Here is a 26053-nt window from a genome sequence, read left to right as displayed (position 1 = left end):
ATTTTTAGACAATTATCGCAGTATCCAAACGCACGATGGGACTGGAGGAGCGAAAATAATTAAATTCGTGCAATACTTGAAACTGTAAAAAGCATGCAAACTAGTCTCGATAAACTGTCTCGTTTGAATCGTAGCGGCACGCCTCGCTAAAGCATCGAGTTGCAAAACAACGAAAGCGTTCGTACAACTTCCAACTGCGACGGGTAAACTCTTAACGAGTAAAATATTGTCGTACAACGATAGAAAACTCTAGTGTTGTCCACATTTTTAACGAGTTATGTTATGCGTTAGGTGAGAACCGGATAATTTGAAATGGCTATGAGTTTCGACTTCGACTCTGATCGTCATACGTTTTATAATGAAACGAAACGAAAAATAAAACGACGAATAAAATCATTCACCGATAGAAAAATCATTAAATTCATCTAGCCTTAGAGGTGCGATCGATCACAAATTTCAGGTCGTTTGCACCAAAAATTAGCCGAAAGTATTAGCGATTGTCAACGAATAGGGAAAAGGCAGTTCCAGTGGCTGCGATATAAAAGCGAGACAACAATATCGATACGAACGAACGATAAATTCGAGCAATCGAGTCGGCTCAGTATCAACAAGTCGCGAATACACGTGGGCGTTTACAAAAGAAAAAATTAAACGAACGAATTATAAAAATTTACGAGTCCACAAGAACGGTCAATCAACGTTCGTTCTTTCCGCGGAAACGCGGCTACCCTCTCGCAAAATGACACACGACGTATTTGTTTTTTCAACGGCGGTGTGGCAATGTTCCCGAGTTGAATAATGGCCAGGGAAAATTCATTGAAGACGAACCGGTGCAATTAGTTTTTCCGCACGCAGAAGAATGCGGCGGTTACCAATCCGTCGTCAGAGAATTTAATTTTGTTACGCATAGAAAGGAATGCTGTCCACCCCCTTTTCCACCGCCGATGCTAGCCATCCTCGTAGATACGGCGAGCAGGGCTCACAGAAAAAACCCAAACGCGACTGCCATTTAAAAATAGAATCTGAAAATTAAATGGGCCGTCGATCGATCGAATCTTCCTTCCTACATATTTCCCTACCGATCCGGCTTCTATCTCAGGCCATATTTTTACAGAGAATTTTTCCTGCCAACGTTGTACCGCGTATCAGCGAATGTTTTCCAAGTTGGAACTTGCAGCGCAAAATATCAAAATATTCCTGTAAAAATGGTAACAACGGACTGGTATCGAAGGTGAAACGATTGTTCGAAACGCGAGCAGTACATAGTGGTTTTCCTGACGAATATCGGTTGCCCTCGTTCGATCGACGATTAAATTGATATCTTCGATTTTATTTGCGTTTCGTTTGTGATAATAGCGATTTGTATAGATAAGGTGTATATACTCCTCTGGCGGGGTTATTTCACGATCAAACAACGAAGCTTCTACAAAGAAGCAATCAAAAAACTCGTGGAAATATCGATAATCCTGTAAATATAACATGGCGATATCTAATACGGTAAAAACGCAACAACTTCTCCGCTCGATTCAATAAAAGAACGAATGAAGATCGAGTGGTTACTGTACACGACAGCCTGCAGTGATTTTCATAGAATAAAAATAACAGTGAAACGGCTAAACCTGCAATCTGTTCGCCAGAGGGCAAAGGGCCTAAAACTTTATCCTCCAATAATTTCCCCTACTTCCGAACGATCTTTGAAGTGAAAACCCACTTTCCACTCCCTTTTCTTCGACGACCGTGGTACATGGTCCTTCGGGTCTCCCTGCCTACTCAGCTGCGCTGTGGTCAGTTTCAGTCGAAAAGAAGTTGTCCCTCGAAAGAGTCCCGTAGAAAGGAACTCCATTTTCTCCCGTACGAAGGGAACGAGTGCAAGGAACCTCATGGAACGGCACAGGCCAGGACTCGAGCACCAACGGACGCTATTCAGCCGTAACAAAAGGCAATCACCATAGAAGTGGTGGAACTGGAAGCAGCAGCCGTCATAAGTTATCGGAATCGCGTCGATATTTCGTCGAGAATTTCGAAGGGAACGAGTTGCCGCAGGATGGCCGACCTTCCTGTCCGTATGCTCTCTCTCTCTCTCTCTCTCTCTCTCTCTCTCTATCTATCTATTTATCTATCTATCTATTTCTCTCTTTCTCCTTTTTTCTCGTTCCTCTTTCTCTCCCCTTCTAAACGCGACCTTAAGGATTCTCGTTCATGAAAGTGATTTCTCGGGTGTCACCGACCCATTCAACCTGGTCGAGGCGTTTTCGATAACTGATACACTTCTGAGTACTTTTTAACGAGACCTTCTCGCGCTCTGAGAGTTGTTCGAGAACAGTTTCACTTCGAACGGGCGAATTTGCGCTCACCATTTCAGCCGTGCACGTGTTTCTTCATATTCTTCATTCGTTAACGCTTTAGTCATTAGCGGCGGGTGCAAAGAATCAGCTGATTACGAGTGGGAAATAGTTCTCCAGCGTTCCTCGAAATTGAATTCCGAATCAGTAAGTAATTTCCGAGTTCTTGGGCCGTGGTTCTGTTTTTAATGAACTTTGTTAGGACGGGTAAATATCTTTTTCAGTATATCGTTGCAGGAAAGAGAAGAGAAATGCAGCGAGAACAGGAAGAATTACGGAAGTTTTCTCGGTGCTCATTGATTAAAGAGTCGAAGAGCCAGGAGAAAAGGAGTCTGAGATGAGACTGCGTTTCTGACTTCCTTTTTTTATTAAATATTTAAGCTTCGCTTTTTTCGAATCGTTTCGTACGTTCTTCGTGAATTTCGACTAGAACCTCTGAGTAATTAAACTGTCCCTTTCCTTCCCCTTTCCCTTCCTTCAAAGACATTAATAACAAGCAGCAAACAGTACGAATTTTTCAATTAAAACGAACTTTCTTCGTTATTAAATTATTGTTCTATTATGCAATTAAATCCTATCCTTTACCAATGTCTCGAATGGAGTAATTCAAGTAGAAATGGATGCTTCTGTCAAATACTTAAATTAGATAGCCAAAATTCTACGAAGAGATAAGACATGCCTCCGATATTTCGCACCGTTCATATTTCGTTATAAATTCTCTCTCGATAAACGTTACAAACTTTATCAGAGAAAAAATTAATTAATTGTACGCTCTCGAATCTGTCTGGCCTCTTCTGCCTGAACCAGCCGACTCGAGTTACTCGTTTAAATTCCAAACAAGCTAGACACGGTGTGTCGCAACAGCGTACCCTGTGCTTGCTAATAGCGTGCCTCTTTCGGCGTTCAATCTTCAAAGTCCTCCGTTCGATTTCTTAAAGCACTCGAGAACGCTCGATAAAGCGCTGGCTGTGTCGCGCTATTTCTCCACTAATCGACTATTGCGAATAATAAACGGCATCTTTGACGATCTCACTGAGAGCGTGGCTTAAATCAACATCATCAGACGCGAGTAGATCGGATGTAATTGCTCCGGCTACGATTTAATGGTCCACTCGATACTTCCACCCTATAATCGGTCCATCGTACGACCTGGCTGTCTCGATAAAAAGTCATCTTCTTCCCTCCCTCTCCTTCTTTCCAGCCTCCTACACAACTAGATCGTTACAACTTCCAGCTGACTTTTCGCTTTTTAACCCACGGATGCGCGACGCGACGACCAAATCACTTTGGAAGGAGGACAGGCTCATGAAAATTGAGAATACAATTTGTAAGGCGCTCGACGATGAATATTAAGTCGATCCGATACAAGTCGATCCTTTCTTGCCTAGTTCGATGCATTAGAATAATCACGGGTTTTCTCGGGGCAGACATCAAATTACGATCGTTTCCACGGCGACGTTCTTCGCGGTCATGGAGAGACGATTCCGCCGATTGAATCGGGAATTACACGTCGCCCAATATAGTTATACGAGGTTTATTAACGTTTATCGGTTACGCGGCCATCGTTGTCGCGCGATCGACGCGAATAATCGCTAATATGCGTATTCAACCGTGTTGCAATCCATGGCCGAGAGATAAAGTCGAAATTGTTTCGCCGATTAGAGCGAAGATTAGGCTAACGGGGTTTCCACTGTGGCAGATATAGTTACGTTTACGTTATAAAATGGCACAATTGGAATTTACGTTCGTTACATTTCAAATTAGAAAATTTTGCTATGTTTGAATAATTCAAATCTATTCTTTCAAGAAATTCGATGGCTATGGCAATACGTTTTCATCCTATATACGTATTTATGGTTTTCACGTTGAGAGGAATGTCCAAGGAAATACATAATCATAGTATGATTCAAACTTGAAATTACCTGGAAATTCGTTGCGAATTTAGGACGACTAGAACAGATAACTGAAAATTGGGTCCGACAGGAATTCCAAGGCAACATTATGGAATGGAATAGCAACTTTTTAGCGCGATAATGACTTTCCGGTAAATTAGAATCGATAAGCCACATCGGTATACCATTTCTAGATCCCGCTAACGATCTTTTTGCAGGCGTCGACGTTGAACGGAGGCAAACATACGCGACAAAAACCCGATGGAGGTCACCTAGTCAAACGTCCCTTTTTATCCTCTGGCTTGTACAAAAATCTCCCCATTCGTTTCGCGGCCGGACAATGATTCCGTGCGATTATTAATGCGAAAAGTTTTACGCGCGGCAAGGAAATGCGGCAAAAATTTCGTCAATCTCTCGCCGCGTAATTGTTTTAAACGTCCCGCTTTTGTCCGGATTTTTCAGTTAACGACCAACGGCCCGTGTTTGCTTTAAAAAATACACCGGTGAAAATTCTTACCGGCACCTGTCTGTCCTGTAAATTGGGTTATACAAATATTTCCAAAAGCTCGGTAATCCCTAGACGCGAAACTATTTTTTGCTTGCATCTTTCTTTTTCGTGATTTTTTTCCTAATTCTTTTATCCGCTCCCCTGAGAGTATTTTCAGTTACGCGATATTTTGTTCGAACATTTTTGTTCGAAGATACCTTTGCCGATTTTAACAATTTTGAAATCGAGAGTTAATCTGTATTCCTATCGATTAATTTTCAACCTGTTAATTGAGACGAGTTCACGCGATAATTTATTCAGCAATCTACTATCTTTTTACGCTTTGGTCAATTATATTAAAATTTTTACTAAAATCCAGGACCAACGTGAAATCAATATCATATCTTTATGGAACTTTTAAATAATTAAGTGATGACTCGGCCAACAGGTTGAAGAAACATGAATAAATTTACCTGAATTTCTAGCCGAATAAATTTGAAGTACATCGTTGAGCTGACAAAAGGAACAACGACTAGGGACAAAACGAAACAAGCGCGAAGCTGGCTGGCACGAATTCATAAAGATAGCATCCAGCACGGATGGACTTTATTAGCTTCTTTATGACGCACTTTGTGGCAATGAGCCGATCGTAAAAGCGTACATTAGCACGAAGCTAAAGGTCTCGTGATTTATAATCTGCCTTTGCTTGATATCCGAGCGTAAGCGGACCGTATAGTGTCAATTATATTTTGGTAGTATATCGTGGCAAACTTACGGGTTGCAGAAGTTGGATGTGGCAGCCGCACTTGCCGATTTCTGAAACAGGAGAAGGAATTAATATCATTATCTCCACGAAACGATGTATTACAGATGAATCATTCTACGTTAATTTGTCATATAGAATTTAAGCACCTTCTTCTATTCATTTAACGCTATATTATAATATAACAATTTTCTTCTATTATTATCTTTCTAAGATAATATTTTAGATTATACTTTTAGGATTACTACTTTACCGATCACTAACCGAGCTACATAAAAACACACAGAATCATACGTCCATCGAGGTTAATCATTTTGCTTCTGAAAATTTAAACCAATTGTGTATTTTGGTAAATACTAATAGTATATAACGATAGATAACAATAGATAAAAATAGAGATGACAGGAATTTTTGCTCCTGAGCGACTTCATTACTAACCAACAGCAATTTAGAAAATAGTACATATAAATATTAATAATTTTATTTAATTTTGGCATAGCTTAATCCTCCGCAGTGACAACGTACGAGAAGCATATTTGCGTAAATGTTCTCCTATAATTTTCTCGCGCACCCCGATGCCATATCGTCGTTGTATAACCACATAGAACTCAAGTGCAACGGTACCAGGCAACGCGTAAACTTTCTACTTTACACTGTCCCCTTATTTTCTTCTGGAAAGCCCATACACCGTTCCACGATCCGATACACTTCGTATATCGATACTTTTACGCGTGTCTATATACCCTAACTTTTCTACGTCCATGACTTTTCGTCAATGGTTATAAATCGCCGGTAAATTGCTGCGGCTGAAATACGACGCACTTTCTTCGATGTCGAAACACGAAGCATTCGACCTATTGGGCTTTCACGATGCGATCGAAAGCGGCAAGATGACGCGAGGCCTTGTCTATGAATTTTAGACGCGCGGGTAAAAGCTTTCCTACGATGGTCAAGTGAATTTAAGAAAATATATATAAAATGAACTTCCTATATTTCAAATGCTTCTGCTGTAAATTGATATTGCTTAACCACCGAAGAAGCGTGTGATAAAATTAATGTAAACGACAACATTGTTTCTTTCGAACGTTTAAAAATCCCGTTGCTTTATTCTCTGGAAAAATTCCTGCCGTACATTCCATCTGTCGAATAAATCACCGAAAGTGTGAAAGGCATATAGAATCGTTGGCGGTATGATCCGTGAAAGGATGGCCAGTTATATAACTGTAAACACGAAAGAATGGCTGACAGTCAAACGTCGAACATGAAGTTTAGTTGAAAAAGCGGAGAAGGGTGATGGTTGCGCGCGGTTAAGATAGCCTCCATTGTTCCGACGGATTTTTTTCCATGGGTCCGTCACTTGCATTTCAGTTACACGCGCGCACATGCACGCACACGCACGCACACGCACGCACACACACACACACACAGCTGCAAGATTTCAACAGAACTGCAGGACAGAGCAATTCAATAGAGGGAAATCAATTTCGTGCCTAGCAATTTGCTTTTCACCGCAGCGATCGCGTCGGGATAATACCGGCGATTCGGTGATTGTTTTGCGATAAGACAAACAACGCGCCAAACGACACCGAAAACCCTCACCTGCCTTCTTTTCAATATTTTATAACATCATCTCTCTGCTTTGTTCCGTTCGTTTGCGCGAACAAGCAATTTCGCATACCGTTTCAATTATTCCACCGTTTCCTTGCCATTCGACTCTCTCTCTCTCTCTCTCTCGCCCTCTCTCTCTTGCCTACACGTACGAAATTCGTGATTAACAATTGGAAACGCCCGTAAAACCTCGATATTTCGGTGTTTCGCTTTTTATTTGATATTCGGTATTCGTTCTTATTTTATTAGTCCGAATGTCTGCAAAAGCAGGCAACGCAAATTCGATATTTAAGGATGGAAAATTTTGAGCAAAATTTGTCACAAAATTTGGTCGTTTTCTAGGAAGCTCGTCGACCTTAAGATCACGAGACTGAAAACTATACTTCATCGCGGAGCAGCCGATTTTGTCAGAGCTGGAGCGCATTCGCATGCTGGATGCCTAGCGATAAATCCTGTCTTATCCAAAACGAAAAGTTTCCACTGGTAAATCTCGTTTCGAAAACTGGCGCATTACCGTCGGAAAAAATGCGACTTTTTTCCCCGCGGAAATCTACTTCAGGCTTTCGAGTGAACGAGGGTCAAAGTGCACCGACAATGGTGTCGGTGTAAGTACAAACATCCCTGAGAACGAAGATCGTGGAATATCTGGTAGAGACCCGAGCAGAATCCAAAACGTATATATACCTCAACAATTTAAAAAATAAAACGGATATTTCTTTCTTCTTTTATCGTACAATGAAGTGGGAAAAAGTAAAGGAAAGGGGAATTTTAGACGATCGTTTATCGCGAATGATTGAGTTTCAAGTGATCGATATACGCGAATGGGCCGACCGCTTAAATTGGTTCACGTTGCGTTGTATCGCGTTGCATTCTACTCTCGCTCATCTAATATATCTAATAAGAATTTTAGTTTGCTTTCAAAGATACTTTCCATCTTCGTAATACTTTCATTCTTGCAGAAGTAAAATGATAGAAATTCTTCGACTAATTAATCAACGCAGCCCAGGTTTGGAGAAATGGTACGAGCATAGACGAGGAAACGCGGTGCAATAGCACGATAGTGCATTATCGTGTAGCAAGTCGTGCTTTTGTCCGTCGAGAGATTTGGTTACAAGTACAATCGATCAGAGAGAGAGTCTATCTAATTGCTGTATGTCTCGTAACGCAGTGTTAATGACGTAGCACAATGATATTCGATTCAGGATGCGCGGCTATGAATCGCAACGGGTGATGTTGCTTGTTCACAGGAATCTATCAGCCCGGTCTGACGTTCTACGTAAACGGTATATTATAGCAGGGAGCATCGCGGGAATAACAATAGTCCCTCTTCCCTCGAAATGTTCCCGTGGAAAATTATTCTAACGCGGTTACACGCTAGACCGTGACAATATTCCGCACGATAAATTTCACAGCTTCGAGATGGAGTGCCTCTCTCTAGTTGGCTAACGATTCGCCAAACTTGCAATTAACGATATTTACTGTCGAGTACAGTTTTGTCTAGACCAGGGGGAAAAAGCAACTTTCGATGAACAGATTGGACATTTTGCAAAGTAACAGTTGTAGGAAATTGGCAGAAAAGTAAAGTCTGATATAATACACTCTACGTTGCAAAGGACTTAAGATATTCGTCCCTGAACGCTGGTATTAAGTTGATTGAACATCTTTCGAGTAGTCAACTCGAAAGTCACGAACGTTTTCTTTGCGTTAGCCAGTTCCCAGGGCGAATCTGTTTTCTCCGAATAAGACAATTTTTCCCCAGAGATCGAGCACACGGAACGTACAGATAATGGTGGCTGAGTCGAGGACGCTTCAATTACATCGAATGGTAGTTAAATTCCGTCGGATCAACAGACTTGGAGGCTGGCAGAACGCCATAGAAAGTTAATTCGTCCCGGCGCCGAATTAATTCCTGCGTATAAATATATGGCGCGACTCTAGGAATCCGTGGCCAGGCAGATTTTCCATTTTCAACGCGTCCTGTCCCGTTTCCTTCTCTTTCCTTTCTCTCGCTTCATTATGTAATCATTCTATTATTCCCTCGTCGATGCCAAGCCCAAATTACTAAATTTTCAGAAAATCTTGCAAGTCTTAAACAAGAGCAAAAGTTTCGTAATCAAAGACTATCTCGAGGAACTCTCTCCAAATTACCGGAACAACTTCTCGCAAACTTTACGTATAAGATTTACATCGTTTATCGTTACGTATTTCGATAATAAATCGCATTAAGCAAGTTCGTTTCATTAGGTCGAATGGAAATCGCGTACAATCTCATTTTCATTTTTCTTTCGGGAAGATCTGTTGACGTAGAAAGAAAAAAATGAAGGGAGCAAAGGTCGAAGGAAGACGAGGAAACCGAACACGATATATCGTGCAAGATGAGCCGATGAGAGAGAATTTACACTTAACCAATGCTCGTCTACTCTATCAAGTCTTTAATCACCCATCATGTAACGTTGTGCCATCTAAACCGTAACTCCAGACGTGCTAACAATTACGGAGTCTACTAACTGCTAACGAATCTGTTTGCCCATACGTGTGCGTTCCGTGAACACAGGACCTTCCAGACCATCAGGATTTTACCTTGGATCTTGTTAAACAAATACCTTGCGCAGAACAATCGCAACAAAATGCTACTCGGATTACGTGTATCCAATTTCCTTTGTTCCGTCTTAGTTCCCTTGTGCAATACCTTCGCATAAATCAAATTATGATGATCATTATCTTGTTCGTCGTTCGGCTCGGTTAGTCAAGTAATTATAAACAATATCCATTGTTGTTACGCACATTTATTCAGAATGTTCATTAAACCTACATAAAATACGATCTAGCAATGGAAAGAATATTAAACAAATCCTTGGAATTCCCTTTCATAATCACGATGATGAAGCAAGCATAATTGTTAATGTAAAATCAGTGAAGAAATCGCAAATTAAATGTTAAGGCAAAGTTGGTCCTTCGTGGGTTGAAACTACTCGAACTTCAACTAAATAACATTTTAGAGATATTAGTGATTTTTCGATAAAACTAAGACCAACAATAAAGGTGAAGTTATTCTTTCGTTATGCTTTTAGATCCATGTCGATACGACTTTCGATTCTCGAGATATCGTCGATCAAAGTGCACCATAATTTTTAAGACTCTTCTATCCTCGTGGCATATACTCGGGCGCGTCTCTGATCTATCCCACGCTTGTCACATGTGCAGTGGTCAGTGACAAATGTTGAGTCAGCATTTTTTTTCCTACTACCACTACTAGGCGATGTATGCATTTCCAGGAGACAATGTAAGTCACGACACTCCGTGACTTCGTTCACTACTTCGCGCGTACATTGGAACGTCGTGCTTGCAAGTTTTATATCCTGGAAACTAATTGAGATATCAACTCGAATGAAATTGCGTTATCAGAGATATACTTTATACTATTCCGAGCAGATTATTGCTACAGGTTTTAAATTGCTTTGAATCGTATAATTTTTGCTCCTTTTAATTTTAATTGTTAACTTTGATACGTTTAAAAATCACTCGTATTTTATCATATTATTATTCTCGCATTGAAACAATGTCCGAATCAAGAAGTTTCGCAATTAGTGACTTTCTCGAGAATCTCTTTTGAAATATCTGTATCTTTGCCAAATAAACGAACGTATAACAAACGTATTAAGAAGCTTGACCTGTTTTCGATCGTTCTCGTCACAAATGTTTTCGCGTAAGTACACTCGTTCGATACGAAACCTATTTAACGAGAAAACTTCGATAGATACTTTCGGTACGCAAGGTAACAAATAACAACGATCTCGATAGCCAACGAAGCAACGTTGATGAAACACCAAGATAATTCTCGGAAAGAGTGCTTTAACTCAGACGAGCGGACGAGTAAGAAGGAGAACCGCAAAAGAAACCCTCGAACGCAGACGTTCCCCTCGATCACCTGCCACGGGCACTCGACATCAAAGAAATCAACCTTCGTATAAGCGTGCCAGCCGGGGCGCTGTGCAAAAGCCAGGTAGCTCGGCAACAACAGCCAGAAGCAGGCAGAGCAAGAGAGAGAATCAGGCCGTGGAAATCGGGGAAAAAGAAGAATGCATCTGTGTGCGAGGTGCTCGCACAACGGCTAATTACGGATCACCCGCGGCGCGAGGCCGTGTATAAATTCTAACGTGAGCGTGGCAAGGACGAGGATGACGCCTCTCACGGTGGTAAAACCGCGTATTAAAATTCCGGACGCCTGCTGAAATACTGATCTGCGTCGAGGGTGCTACCACAAAGGTACATGTTAGATAGGTGGGCGGCGAGGTGCAGAATGGGAGGGTGTTGGCTCGGTAGGAAGCGAAAAAGAGAGAAGGAGAAGGGCACAAGGCGAGGTAAGAGGGGTTTTGCAGAAAGAGGGTGCTGAAGGTGGTGAGATGCACCGCTGGTACTGCCAGCCCGTACCCCGAGGGATTAATCACGGGGCATTATGGCGGTGTTGGCTCAAAAGCGACCAAGGAACGAGCAGGGCTGAATCATAACTCAACCTCCTCGATCTCCGGCCATATCTGCTAGGACTCGCATTAATAAGGGCATAAACGCTGTATAATTTCAAAGTAGGTACTGTCGGCAGTCAAAGAGCTACCCTTCTCTTCGTTCATTTCTACCCTCTTCTTCCCATTGCCCTCCACCTTCCATCTAAACAGAAATCTGTACCGCACCAGCTTCTCAACAAACGAGAATTCTCAACATGCACCGCTTCTTCACCGAACAACATCGAAACTATGACGCTCAAGGTTATGGAGTGTATTGCGGATTCGCCTTAAGCTCTCTCTTCCCATAGTTTTCCGAGAGGAACCTCTGCTATTGCCTCGACGCACGAATTACGAAATATATCGAAAACGTGAACGTTAAACCGCGTTATATCACTTTCCACTCTGCCAACGAATCCAATGAATCTTTCCGTATATTCTTTGACTTTTTGACAGCAACTTCTTACCATGCTTAACGATAGGGCGATTGGTTTATCGCGATGACTAATTTTAAGTATTCAGTGTGCTTCTTAGCTCTGTAACCGAACGAAAAAATATTGATTTCCAGCGAAAAAGATTGTCTCAGCTTCTCAATTTTAGTAATCTTCTTCCGATTGTCTAAATAAAAATTTAATATCGATATAAAGGATAAAAGATAGCGAGCAGCGATGAGTTAGGCTGTTACCGAGTCGGATTTCGTATTATGCTCGGTATTATTGTTGACTTAGTATTGTAATCCACGTTAACTTAACCATATTAAATTAGTTTCGAATTAATTTGAAGTGAAATTTATGCATCCCCTATTTTCTAGCGTGGCGAAAGCCTTGCCGCTTGCCCGTCTACACGCCTGTTGCTGCTTCCACCGAGCAACGTTTGCTCCCAAATAATTGATACACGCGCACGGTCTAATATAAAATTATAATTGAATTTTCAGCTTTGTCTGAATTAATTAACAGCAAAAACTTCGGTTTTATGACCAAGTTAAACATTCATCGACTGATAACCGTGGACACTGCCAGGCAACCGCCACCCATCGCTCGCTAATTAAGCGCAAAGTTGAAACTCTAACCTATAGTACACCGTAATCAGATTATGAATTTGGTCCTGAATGCAACGTTACATGGCTGCTGCGAGAAAATTGATAAGACAATGCTTTGTCCACCGTACCGGTTTCGGTATCGTTTTAGCTGTAAATAGGCGAAAAATTGATTCAATAAATAATCTTGTTGTTATCCGCGTACAAAGCCGTAATTAGCTAAATACGGTTCATCAGGTCGATCTTTCACGAAACTCAATCGTCGTTATCGTCGTTTCTCGTGGCAAACGGCCGATTCATCGGGACACAGCGTCGTGTCGCTACGAAAGCCCAGAGGAAACGTACAAAGTTTTGACAAATAGAGTCAATTTTGCCTGATAACGCAGAAACGTAATGAATTGTCGTGACGAGACATCGCGGGGGAAGTCGAATGCACCTTAAATTTGACGAGATCAAGGATAGGCCATGGATCCGGAACCTGGTGTATGCAACAAACAAAGTTGAACAATAATTCAATCTTGCCAATCTCCGTTTGAATCCCTTCGTTTCTCGTCGTTCTCTCTTATTATCTCGTCTAGCGACTCCTCTCAACCTGGAAACTGCACTTACGATACCTGTGAGTGTTCGAGTCAGCGTAACGCCGCTATGTACACCTATAACGGAAACTACTGGAATTCTGGCGCAAATACACAATAGGAAAGCTCATATTGCATACAGACTCGTGCACAAGGCACACGGCACCGGGGGAGAGAAAGAGAGAGAGGGAGAGAGAGAGAGAGTTTGGTAATTTAAGTGAAATCCAGAATCTCATTTCATCGACCTCTCTAATATCGCAAAAAGCCATTGACACTACTGCAAGCGCCATGCGCTCTCCACGATTCTCGATAAAATTTCATTTCGCCGATCTTGCGATTGACATTCTTCAACGAATGGCGCCATTTTTTAATAACGCGATACTGGCTGACAGTCGCGACTGTACTTTTAGTTATATCGAAAGGTGGCTTTTCAAAAGAGGCAGATAAAGTTCTCAAAGGGACAGAAAAATATTTTCTGTAAAGATAGGTGAATCGATTGCGTAAACTGATTTAGCAGTGGTTCACGGTGGTGATTCGATTCGTTATCAAGCCTTTGATACGAGAAGTAAAGAAAACCATTGATACTTTAGTTGGAATTTGCAAAATTGAAATGTCCGCTTGTTTGTGAGAATTATGAATTTTTAATTTTTATCTAAATTCTTAGAAATTGCATGCAGGCACGTAATCGTATCGGAATCGGATAACGAATCGGAAAGCGAATAACGGATACCATTTTTCCACCGAAAAAATTTTCGATATAATCAATCAGCCGACTGTGGAATCGTTGAACTCTTATCGACGGTTACCCAGAAGTAGTTACAACTCGCGAACGCGTGTATTAATTTCTGCGAACCAGCATGAAAATTTCAATGATAGTACCTGCATTCTGCCAAAATGGCCATTAGCGATCCATCGGGCGTATCAGCATATGTAATCGCTAATTAAAATGAGCCACAAAGAGAATTTCATACATAGCCAACCACGTGATACCGTATCGGATAGCCTTTACATTTCCAAAACTACTCTAATCTAGCCCTCAAACTGATTTAACGAATCCAAAGAAATGTATCCAGCAAACATAAAAAAAGAGAGAAGAACGAATTTAAAGAATCAAAATGAAACAGAATTTCAACGAAAATTCCTTATGACTATAGTGTTCCGTATCAGAGCGCTCATTAACGCACTTACTGTTCCGCGTAGCTATAACAAGGGTGGTCGATCGAAGCTGCAAGGCGGAAGGGAAATCAGGTTTCGGGTATCACAGATCGGCCGATCGTCGTGTAAAGACTTGTAAACCAGCCGTGGCACAAGTTTAGTATCCGTGTGTGCAAATAGCTACAGATAAAAGCCAACACGAGCATACATCTCTCGGTAAGGGAGACTACGAAGAAGACCGAGAGAGATAGAGAAAGAGAGAGAGAGAGAGAGAGAGAGAGAGAGGAGAAGGAAGGCGAATGGAAGAAAAGGTATCTAAAGGGTAAAGGGACGCTTGCTCGTACAAGCCTTAGGCTTAATCGAGGCTCAGATGCAGGGGGTTTCTTCTTATCGGGCGAGAAATATATTGGGTTCCGGTTCGCGTTACGTACGATCTGAAACCTCATATAGTAGGCGTGTTCGCGTAATTAAGCCGCAAGAGATTTGCATACGATCCGACAGATACACCGCCGTACAAACCGGCGCTGCGAAGAAGAAACCTTCCGCGGATGAGTCAGTTTTACTGCTTCAACCAGACGGCTGTTAAACACTTTTTTGCCAACCGTCCTTTCCGTAAAAATTCTTCGGTTTTAATGCAGTTCCGTCTGCCCTCGCTCATAATTAACGTGGAAACGTCGCCTGGGACAATATGAAGCGTTTAATTGCACAATTATAATTCTAAGGAGCTTCGAGGACAGATGCACCGGTGCCGTGCTCTCTAAAGTAAAAAATAATCCCTATTGTCCAGAATAATTAGTATTTCCCATTTCCCTACTACGTTTCCGCGCCACTGTGCGTGACTGCGAGTGTCTTCGATGTTACTCTGAAAGTTTATTATCTCTGCTATATATTGTTTATTCTTACCTTATTTTTAACGAGACAATCCCAACGTTGTATACAGAAATTTTTATTTTAAGCGATAACTATCCGTTCCAACTATTTCACCGTGATATTCGTCGACGTGTGCTACAATCGCTAACAAGGAATATTCGATGATCAATAAAGGAAGTCCCTAAAGAGATTGAAAGTATTGTGATATTGTAAAAACGTGATCCCGAATACACGAGTAAACGACGTGGATCATTTTGGACGCCACGTTTCCATACATACGGTGGTTCCATTAAATCAAATATAAGCTGAAATCAACCACGTTACCACGTTAATTGGGCTGCAATTTGGGATGGGTCCCCGAGCGCGAATGATTAGGATGATTCACGAAACAGGCTCTATCCCCTGACTCTGTGACAGGGCCTGAATCGATTTAGGTCTAAATAAAATTTAGCAGAAAAGCTACGACATCTGCCGCGTCCATTAGATCATGATATCAGGTAATCATTAGCGGACCAACGTGTAGAATATACTACCTCGTTAGTGCGATCCAGTGTACATACATACGTATGTGCACACAGCCAGTGCATATACATGGCCAGATCCATTTACAAACGCAGTCGTCGCACTGCACCATTCCTCCGAGCGATAAACTTTCTTAATTTATACTTGTCGATACCGTTGACCGGTTAAATCGTTTGGGGAATAGGTTCACAAAAATAAAAACGAGAAAGGAGAAAGGGGTTAGACGATTTCCAATTATTCTTATAACCTTTTATGAAAGATATTTATTTCGACTACTCGGTTGTCCTCTTTGTGTTTCAACTTTTGTCAGATCGAAACGAAACGAAATCACCGGGGAACGGTTCCAACGTTCCTGAGAATTTCATAAATCTGAACTATAACAGTCGACAAAAATACGTACTCTCGTGGAACATATTGTTTTATGGAATTGGTCTCTTATAGTAGAGAAAATATTCTTTGATTCTACTTTTTATTAAAGAAAGATATTTTTTCGGTACTCGGTGAATTTACCCGGGCTCTGGCTCCTTTTTGAAAATACATTTTTCATACTGACACGATAGTTTCATTTTCTCTGCGCGTTGTATAACTGTAGGAATATCGCGTGCGTTCCATTATTTTATCGAATATAATGTGAACTATCACGACAGAGAAGCGTAATCCCATTGATTATGTCATTTTTGCAAATGTAATACATATATAATACATTATATACGTATAACAGTGATATTAAATGTATTAAATATTCTATTTAATACGCAAATAGAATTACCAGAGCCGGAACTCTTGAGCGGAAAGCTTCATTTTTGAAAATTGAAGTAAATTTCCTAATTAAAAGTTTCGTTTCTATTATTTCGAGTTCTTAAATTTAAAAAGAGAATGTGCGCATGTGCGAACGGGGATTAGATCGACTATTGCAGCGTTTGAGTTAATTAATTTTTGCTTAGTTTAGAAAAATTGTCTTGAAAAACTTTCTCCTCTATTTTACTATAAACTAGGGGAACAGAGTTGTTCGATTAAACAAAACAAAAAAGAAAAAATATCGAATCGCGTTCCCCCGAGGTAACTAAAATTAAATTCGACAAAAATATTTTTCGTACCTATAACCTCTTTCCGGCATCGAACCGTTCTCTTTTTTCTTTTTTTTTTTTTTTCGCCAAGCGAACGAGCGAGCGAGTCACTTCGTTTTATAGCGCGATATCTTTCGAAGAAAAATGTTGGAGCAACACAGGAAGACACAGTTCTAAGCAAGAATTTTTCTCGATGTTCTAATTTTACGCGAGAAAAAACAAATAACCATGTTCGCCGATGCGTAGTTTGTTATTCTGTTTCCCGCAATGTTGCGTCACGAAAATGCAAATATTGTTATACCATGAAGTTTAAACACTACTATCCCAAATAGACAGAGCACTCATTGGAGGGTTAGCTGGTTGAACGTTGGAAGAAGATAAATGCACGCCTCGCATGTACATATGTAGTTTGAGCTAGTACGTTACAACAGCAGAGAGAGAGAGAGAGAGAGAGATTGCCATCTGAGAAAAAACTCAATTTGATAAAACGCTGATAAGACCTTCGCGCCTTCTAATTAAGATAGACTGATTAATTGGACGAGCGTTTATCTTGTCGATGCAAAAACGATGAAAGAAACAACGGATTCCGCTGTTTCGATCATTAGTGAACTTTTCCGCGAATACTTTTCGACACTTTTTCATATATCACATATGGCATAAAAGATACATGGAGAGTTATAAAATAAAATTTTACAAAATTCCTATGTGACGAGTTCCATTGTTTTATATGTAGGTGCCGAAAATTCACGTAGCTCGTTGAACGATACGATAGAATAGTAGCAATTCCAAAAAATATTCTCCAAGAAAAGTATTTAGTATCAATCATAAAATATTTGCCATCACTCCGCTGCACGTCAGGATTTTTAATCTCGCATATCTATCGTACGCGAGGAATAAAGTATTTTTGCAAACAATAAACGCATCCCGTAAGTGCGCCCGTGTGCACACGTTGCGCTGATATTCAGTTTACCGTGTGAACGAATATTTTTCATTTTATACATCAAAGTGCACTTTTGCGCTCGCCAGAGAACTATACGCATTTCCAAATGCAATTAATGGGAAGAACATTCAGCCCGAAAATAGTTGCAAATTTGCTAAACATTCGCCCCTCTTTAAAAATAAAATGGACAAAAAGCTTTTCAATGCGGTAATGCTGAATCATGTGTAAAAATAGGAAAATTTTGTTCTTTCTTTTCTAAAAGCGTATTTTTTTTGTTTTTTTGTTTTTTCTGTTTTTTTTTTTTTTTTTTTTTGTATACTATCAACCGTGTGGAAACTGGGTTACATTTTCTTCGTATATTTCAAAAGTAAATGTACAAAGTCGTATGTCTGTATTTCCAAAATTAACGATGTTATTCGATCAAAGTGAGAATTAACGGCCGATTGATACATAGTTTTTTTGGTAAAAAAAAAAGAAAGAAAAGTTTTAAAAGGCCCAGGAAACACGTTTCGCAGTGCAATAGCCATCTTCGCCACCGTGAAAACGTAACATCGAAATTGAGCAGGATATTTCGCTTCTCCGTGGAACAGTTTGGCGAGCCTCAAAGATAATCGAACAAGTTAAACTCTTGCGAATTCAACTTGAAGGCTGTAACCAAAGTTGGTGCTATCGCCTAGCGACTCTAATCGAATTGGCACCCGGGCAAAAGTTCAACGGGAACTACGCAACTTTCGACCCACGCCACACATTTGGAAACAGAAATTCATATCGGACCTTTTTCGCAGGGCTCCATCTGATTTTTACCAAGTCACGAACTAACCTTTGAACTCCGACGTCGCTCCGATTTTCAACCTTTTTATAGCAGCCGTGATTTTATCCCCCACGTTTCTATTTCTATTTAAACCTGTCTTTTCATCGTTTCACGTTAACGTTAGAAGAACTAGCTGAATCGTTTTCATCTGCGAGCGAATTCATAAAAGTCGTTATTTCCTAACATCAATATCAAGCGTAATTTTATGTATTTGCAAATTTGTTTCTTCAAAGGCAGAAATCTTCTCGTCTTTGCTTAAAATAGTAGATATTATTAGATCGATAAGCCTTTATTGTCTCCATGGTTAAACATTATCCTAAATACATATGTGTATAGCTGGTGAAATCGTGGAGCGAAATACGGGCCCGCCTAACTTCACACCCCAACTATCTGCTTAATAATCTAAAATCTAAGAGCTTGACCCCTCTGATAATTTCCTTGCCACGCTGGGCGAGGTCAGATCGTAATCTAATAAACGTACCGCGATACCGAGGTCGGTACTTCTCGTAATTATCAAACGCGACACAATACCACGACCATTGTCGAATACACAATTTCCTTCGAAATGTATTACACCTGCTCGATGAACTTTATACACGTAGTATCGTTTCGCATCGTTCGTTGTTAATTTATTGCCGAATATCGTGTGCAGGTGAAGGAAATACTTGGAGAAAATTATGGAAAATTTTCAAACGCTAATAAAATGACTAATTGCAAATAGATTATTGTTATTATCGGTATTATTCGGGTCCCTTTTCGTAATTTATCTAATATTGTTTTACATAACAAATTTAACTAACGATGGAACAAGTAATGCGTGTGTACGTGCGTGATTTATGCTGGTATGGTAAAAAATGCATAGGAAGGTTTTACTGTCAGTGAAAACTAACTAATCAATTTCTAATCGATACTGTTGCAAAATCCAAGAAAACCAGACGAATATATCTAAGTTCTCCAATTAAATAGTGCAACGAAGTATGTTTTCAAAAACGGAGTGTACTCGGTGCTCGAGGGTTGTAGCATGGTGACAAAAAATAATAAAGATAATAGAACAATAACTGTGTGCTGTTTGATGGGTAACAGCCTGGGCGAGAAAGAACCACGAGAGGAAGGTCTATAAAACTATCTTCTGACGATTAAACTCGATTCGACCGATAATTTCCTCTTCAAAGCCCACTCGAGTTCATGTCTAAAGCCGGCCACAAAGCAGCCACACGACCGCGTCATTATATTTTTCGCAATTATCTGTAGGATGGGCACTCGGTCGACTCGTTGAAAATAAAAGAGAAAAAATGAGAGAAGAGAAGGGAAGAAAGAGAGGGAGAGGGAGAGAGAGAGAGAAAGACAAAAGAGAGAAGGAGAGAGAAAAAATGGAGAAGAACGAAGAAAATAAAACGACCACCGCTTCGGTCGCTTCATCAGTTCGTTAAAAAGTTGCGGGGCCGGCGTTTGGCGGTGATTTCTCGTGTGACGTCGCTTTTCCGCGCCAGCTTCTCATCCCGCGCAATAACAACCGGTGTCCCTGCCATTTAAAGCCCGGAAAATGAACGAATACCTGCATTGGATGGTAACAGAATTCATGACCACTTTTTCGCAATAACTTTTTCGCGTGAAATATCCGCATTTCATAAGATATTCTACTGATTTTAAAAAGTATCAGACGATAAAGTATTTCCAGTTTCTTTACTCTACGTTCATTATTGGGCGCAACAATCTTCAAATTTATGTTAATTTTTTTTTATCTCCAAAAAATATCTATTTTACCGTGAACGATAAAATGTTGCGTTCGAACAAGATTGCCGCAGTCTCTTCGATTCTTTTTAATTACCACGAGCTACCCGTAGCGGGGCAAGGTGAATACTAAATACAGTACATGATATTTGAATAAATTCAAACAAACATTTACAAATTGTGACGCTCACTATCATCTGCAAACAGACCGTCCCAGGGAAAAAATAAATAATCTGGAAAAATATTTCCCAATACCGTACACAATTGTATTTAATTCTCCCTTTGGAAAACAGTCGAATTACTCGATCATTCGCAGGAAAAAATGGTACGTTTTCCGAGCGGTGTTATTCGCTCACCACTTTTCACCTGGTGGAATAGCGCCGTTTTCCTACCGGATTCTCATTTTGCGCATCAACAATACACGCAAACAGGCCGATGTATTTCTGCATGGGCCGTTCGATGCGGTTTCGCCAAATCGACATGGGGTTGTTCCTATGCGGCATGAGCTTCTCTATTTATTTCGCCGCTATCCACCAACGCCATTGTCCCCCGGGGGCGGAAAACGCAAAAATGTATTTTTCGAGAACGATTCGCGGTAATCGGAAGTCATCACTGGCTCTCGCGAAAAAGGTCGCTTTTAAATGTTATTCTCTTTTCCACGAATCGCTGCACTTTGCCACACACGCAGCTGGATCATCCAGCTGAATTATTGGCGAGCATGGCGTTCGACGGTCCGCACTGTAAACGCCGCCGTTGCATTTTTCACCGTTCATAACGTGCCCGTAAACAGATTAAATGTTAAAATCCTTCGCCTTCATTATCTTTCAGGTTGTGTATCGTCGAGCGTTTTACACGAGATCAGCGCCGATCCGAGATCCAGCAGGATAGATCGCTTTTGTTGCTCGTCCATTGCTCGAAAAAAGTACCGAGAATTCTCAATGAATACTAAAGTATAGTGAAAAGATTATAGCGGAGTATCGTGGAAGTGATTACCAGCATTAAAGCGTGTCTCAACTTTATAAAGAGCGAATGTGCACATGCAAAAGGAAATAGTTGAAGCAGTTGAAACAAGAGAAAGGAATTGAGAATGAGAGAAATTACAAAGGAGAAAGTTGAAAAAGAGTTTCTAGAGAAGTGAGAGTGTGAGTTTTGAGCGGCAGTATGGCTAATTCGAATTTAACAAAAGTTACGATATAGCAGCTATCAGGGTATCGTTCTGATTAACTGTAGGTCCGGTCGTTTTATTCCACAGCTAGAAACCTATCAAGAAACCATTTTTTTTTTTTTTTTACAAAGGAGTTTTGTTGAGTCCAGAAAATACAGATTTTAAGTACATTATTCATAATAAACATGAATTTTTGTAATGGTATGTTAGACAAAGGTATCGATACGCGGCGGTACGACGTAGCCATGCTGTATTATGTGTCGGCGTTTTACATTTTTTGTTGTATGATGCAGTTTTTGGGTTTAAGCCTCTGGGGAGTGGAGCTTTTTTTTATATATTTTCCTATCAAGAAACCTACACCAGATCGTATGATTGCTAGAGACGTTCAATATTTTGAATGCAAGCAAACGCGGCAGATTTTCGAAGCGTCGCTACCACGCGAAGAAAACTGCAGAGAAATATTTTTCCCGTCGAGTGTGCGAATTACGAGGTGTGAATGAAACAAAAACGGTAGTAAAGGAAAGAGGAAGGAAGAAAGAGGTACAACCGGAAGGGTCAACCAAGATTGGAATAATTTCGAGCGCGTGGGTCGAGCGGACTGACTGAAAGCCGTTTTATCGCCAAAGGGCTAGTAAACGAGAAATCGGAAAAAAGAATATACTTCGTGGCAAGAGCGTGCATAAACTTTACGGTCAGGCTGTAAGACACGGCCTGTCTGCGTCGGTGGCTGTTTATTTCCATCAAAATCACGGCAGAATGTTTAAAGTGTAGGTATTTTGAATTTCTCACTGAAATAGAGAAGAATTGTTCGAGTATCGCGTAGGATTGGTCTAGAACGCTTATGATTAAAACATTCTGTTCGCGATGCAAAGCGACCTGCTTGACTTGAGAATTCCTGATGCACTGTAAACGAAGGAATTTTTATAGCTGTTCTAGTCGAAGAGGAAACTACTGTCTAACGAGAAAAGTGGTGAGTCTCGGGTGGAAAGTTTCCCCGATACGGGCGACCAGATTTTTCCGCGATTTCGTCAACAATCTTATCGGCGAGGATAAACACCGGGGACGGTGCATATCTAATGGAAGAGAAATAACGCGGAGAGTAGCGCGTTTCGTGACAACTCACTTAAGGCTGTTTGACTCGATGAATCAATGTTTCAGGTGTAGCGTGTAACTGATAAACTCATCGCTTTTGATTCGTTGCATTCGATATAAGATCAAACGGAAGTGAACAATGAAGCGCAAAGAAGGAGTCTTGATATTCAGATCCGAATTCTTTATGATTTACATATTTTCAAATGTTTGCAGTTTTAAGTTTGAATGAATTTGGACGAGCGAATTCGGACCCTTAAAATCCGAGTTCTTCAAATTCTACCCGAGAAGAAATTGTTTTCAATACCGAATTCTACCCTTAATTAAGGGTTAATAGTTTACGTAAGCACATGATGATTAATGGATCCCTTCTTACGGCGTAACGTTTAATAACGAGCAACGTGTACATCATTAAACTAGCAGATTAAATGTAGAAAGTTCAGAAAGCTTTCATCGTCGGGGCAAACCTTTCGCAACGAGTTGCAGGTAAAGCGAACAACATAGAACAAGGAACGATATGGAGTCGCGGAATAATTGCAAAGACGTGCATTAACCGATATACGATATACATCCTCCTGGTAAAAGGGAAACTTTTGCGTACCTGTAATCATCATGATGCTAGAGGGTTAATACACGTTTAAACGTAGAGGCGACGCATAATAGCAAGGTTGCTCTCTAATTTGCGTGAACTTTACGCGCCGCGCGCAAAGCTACTTTGTTTACTTAATGTCCAACTTTATTCCATCAATTTAAGGCAAGTTTGGAGAAGTCCTGTTAAATTTGCATGTTTCTAGTCGAAGTCAGGAACATCTATCCCGGCTGTAACATCAATCATCATCCCAACGTCTTTGTACGTGTTGTGTAGTAGTTAATAAACTGAAAATATCGAGTGTTGTTTAAAGCACGCCTTTATCGCGAGAAACTGATTAAGTCTCTGACAAATTTCCACGTTGAAATTTTCTTAAAGCGAGTTGTTACATCGTTATTGCATTATCGAAAAATTACAATCGAAGAACTGAATAGAAAAATTGTACGAGCGCATCTTTCTCAAAGAACTCTTTCGATAAATCAAATTGACCAGCTGCACTTCCTGTAGATTATTCGGGCGTAAGAAAGATGAAAAAAAAAAGAATTTCACTTCAGTCTAATTAATCGAGAGACGTAGCTCGAATTCTAGGATAAAATCGATAAGGTGTTACTTTTATCTCTTACAGGTTTTTCAGTGGAATATATCAATGGATTACGGACACCAATCCCGAGCGTCTGATGGTCACCATTCGGGAAAGAAAGCCAGTCATTGCAAAGAATAGTGAACGTCTCTCACGATAATATATGTCCCTATATCAGCCCGGAAACCACGATGCATTCTCCAGCCGTCATTCAGAAGTTTTCAATCACACGACATGCAATCCGAGTCTTTGATCCATCGAATTTTTACACGTTCGCCGTGATAACGAGACGCTTAACTTTTGACTCGTGGAGAACATTGTTGATCCGACCCTCGTATTTCTTCTCTTAATCTCGCTATTTTCTTACCTTGTAATATATAAAATGTCCGGATAAAAGTTGTTCGTTGTATCGCCAAATAGGTATGTAGCAAAAGTAAATTGTTTCCAACAAAACGATATTTTCATTAATGAACTTACAGTAATGAAAAATAAGAGCGTATTTCTTTCCACCGAACAAGACGGACGTTTAATACGTTACAGCTTGATATATCTCTCGTACCTCTAAGACGAAGTAATTACAGCAAGTTAAGAAAAAGTAGTCATCTAGTGACGACGGAGCAAATGCATGGAGCTAAAATCGGGCACCAATCGCGAACCAACGAAACTCGCGAATCGACGGCGATTAAACGAAATGATCGGTCTGTTCGATAGGAATGGGGAAGGGGAGAGGTTTGAATCCGGAAGCCGGCAGGGATCGAACACGATGTTTCTGTTGAATGGAGGGGTTGACGTAGACATAATCGAACGGGTGCGAAGAACGTCATACGCACTTCGTGTTCATGTGGACGACGTGACCGGATTGCTGGCTCGACCGATTTGAAAGAATTGCGAGTCCATCCACGTAACATAAAATATAGTAAATCGGGCAGAGAGTAATGCCTGGCTCGTAAATAACATGACATATGTTCGTAGGAGGCACGGCTGGCATGCACGCGGTAAATCTCCCTCCCGAACGATCGATATAATGGCGGCCGATTGCAACGTTACGCGCGTGCACCGATCGATCGAACCGGACCGGGTTTAGCCGTGTTACTTCAAAAACTTTCACAGACTTGAAAGCTGCCAAGGGCCCGACCTGCACCGATCAACGTCAAGTTTCCAGGACGTTTCGCGGCAAAACACGGCTTCCGCCGTCCTCACCGCCTTCAGATACCGCCATTGTTACCGGTGGTTACTTACGAACAAGGAGAATACCGACGTGCCCCCTGTTTAAACTTTACTCCGCACGAAGAAAACAATATCCAAACGCGTAATGGTATCTGGATGTCCATATCAATCGCTTCTAGCGTGGATTGTTTCTCACAACAGAAATATTAGTGCTAAAACTTTCACAGAGAGAATTGGCAGGGAATAGATGCAGACAAGGGGCTGTTGTATTTTTCTAAGAATAATAAAAGTATTTCAGAAATTACGATGTACGTTACTTTACTATCTGTTACTCTATCTTTCTTATTCAGTGAAACCAAAATTAATTCTGAAGCGTGATAATTTTTTGATGGAACTGAATTATTCGTAGCTTAAGAAAGAAAAGGGAATACTTTTCTGTTAATTATTAAGTGCTGGAAAAATTGTCAACGCAACTAGGCTGGCTAACATATTCTGTTATTATCGGCTAAGCAATAGATCGACTTATGTAGAAGCTTCTACGCAGCTTCAGTAACGTCGTAAACAACTTTGCCGCAAGTTTCTCACGACACGATGAATCAACTCAACCATTGAGAGATCAAAGCGAAGTTCGCAGAAAGCTAATGTTCGCCGATTAACTCGATCATTGAACACATCTCGGCAAACAATCCTCCGTCATGAACAATAATTCGTTACTTTATATGAACAGTTCGATAAACATTTCTACATATCCTTGCTTTGATAAAAACGATATTACAAGAAAAATACTACAAATATCCTCAATCTCGTTCATAAAATACCTAATCTTCCAACACTTTATAGTATCTTTCGCGTGCCCACACACATACACGTATGAAACAATACAGTTACTACAATGTTTCCATAAAATGCATTCGAGGGTGGAATTAATCCAGGAAAGACAAGAGAAACGATTACGTAGATCCGGAGAATACCGCGCGGAGGTAACCGGAAGCACATGGGCAAGCCATGACGCGAAGACCATCGCCGAGAGCATGGTGTTCGTATGCAGAAAAATGCAAATTTCCTCGTCGTTCAGGATTATATACTCGCCAGCTAAGTGTCTAAGAGGAAAATAGAGGAGATCAAGCCCACTACGGAAGCGATACAATCGCTTCCACGGTGATTC

At 40.7% G+C, this 26053-nt stretch overlaps 1 protein-coding gene across 5 annotated transcripts in view; it reads right to left on the bottom strand.

Annotated features, from left to right (window-relative positions):
- LOC126873204 (uncharacterized) overlaps positions 1–26053 on the bottom strand; it is a 246174-nt gene that overhangs the window by 158683 nt on the left and 61438 nt on the right. For all 5 annotated transcript variants that reach the window (XM_050633839.1, XM_050633838.1, XM_050633837.1 and 2 more), the window contains one exon: positions 5497–5537. The gene's annotated coding sequence lies outside the window, so the exon portion shown is untranslated. The remainder of the gene's footprint in view (positions 1–5496; positions 5538–26053) is intronic.

The sequence above is a fragment of the Bombus huntii genome, chromosome 14 (assembly GCF_024542735.1).
Source record: "Bombus huntii isolate Logan2020A chromosome 14, iyBomHunt1.1, whole genome shotgun sequence".
Taxonomy (NCBI): Eukaryota; Metazoa; Arthropoda; class Insecta; order Hymenoptera; family Apidae; genus Bombus; species Bombus huntii.
This window is presented reverse-complemented; position numbering and strand designations above follow the sequence as displayed.